Source organism: Condylura cristata, unplaced genomic scaffold (assembly GCF_000260355.1).
Source record: "Condylura cristata isolate star-nosed mole 26May11 unplaced genomic scaffold, ConCri1.0 scaffold00021, whole genome shotgun sequence".
NCBI classification, from domain to species: Eukaryota; Metazoa; Chordata; class Mammalia; order Eulipotyphla; family Talpidae; genus Condylura; species Condylura cristata.
In genome coordinates, this window is record NW_004567122.1 from 19,402,744 (window position 1) to 19,404,138 (window position 1,395).

Below are 1,395 nucleotides of genomic sequence, written 5' to 3' on the forward strand. Positions count from 1 at the left end.
AGGGAGGGCCTAGATCACTTATTTTTAAGTGCTAAACAAAGGAAACAAAAAATAATTTTGCATCTGAACCATTCTATCTATATTGTAAGGAGTTATTATACCAATTAATTGTTATCCATAATAACAGTATCATATGAATTAACACATCTGAGTTTGGTTTGATAATATCTGCTGCCCACTGTATATAAAATATAAAGGCATAGCAGCGTCCCCATAGCTAGTTTAAAGCTACTTACTGATTCTCTGGCCTGTACTCCATTTCTGTGTGCATAAGTAAATAAATCTTTTTTAAAAAGAATATGAAAACACAACAATTGGGAAACAGTGAGTTAAGTTACAGTGTAATCATACTACAGAATATGATTCAGCTTTCAAAAGCGATCAATATATCCAAACCAAACTTTTAAGTGAAAAAGAAATTTGAGGAATAATATGTATATTGAGTTTCCTTTTTTCTTAAATGAAAGCTGTGTGTGTGTGTGTATTTATATATCACATACTATTTCAACTACAACAAAATTCTCATATCTCTGTAGATTATCACAAGCTTATCTCTACCATATATATATATAAAGTCCAAGCAGATCAGGAGGACTTCTTCATCTGAAGTCGTGCTACCTGGAGCCTGAATTCTCTAAGGTTGGGTGCAGCTTTAGTGACTTATAGTCATTGCAGTGAGAAAGATAGAATAAGACACTAAGACTTGAGGTAGGGAAATTTTAGTCGTTGAAACTAATAAATCTTGAAAGTCCAAACAGTACTGAATCATCTTTGCTAGAATAAAACCAGTCCCTTCCTTGTAAATCAAATAAAGAACATGACCTGAAGTAGTTATTTTGCATGATAAGCCATAGTTTTTCCAGGCCTAGACCCAACTACACTTTTTGCCAACTGTAAGGATAATAGCTTTGTTTCATTCTTCTTTCAGTCTTCCTGGAGATAGGCAAAACAATATTTTGAAAAGTCCCATGGATGACTGAGCTGTTCATAAGAGAAGAAAGGGTATCTTCATTTTCACAAATTATCTAAAAGATCTGTAAATAATGGAGGACACAGGGGTTCTTGGGGATAGGACTAGTAAACTGTAGTATGCAAAATCCTTGTTCCCCTCTGTATGAAACTTGCAGTTTCATCAAAGAAATAACCAGTAGAGGGCCCTCCCTGGTGGCGCAGTGGGTTAAAGCACTGCACTAAGAAGCTGAAACCACTTCCGCATGAGTTCAATTCCCGCCTGCCCCGGAGGTGACCACATGGAGTGGCAGACCTCTCCTGACCCCCCAGCTGCTCCCCTCAGCAGTGTACTTCGTCGATCTGCCTGTTCTGCTCCCCACTCTGTCTCCAGTTCTGTATGCACAAATAAATAAATCTTAAAAAAAAAAAGAAAGAAAGAAAGAA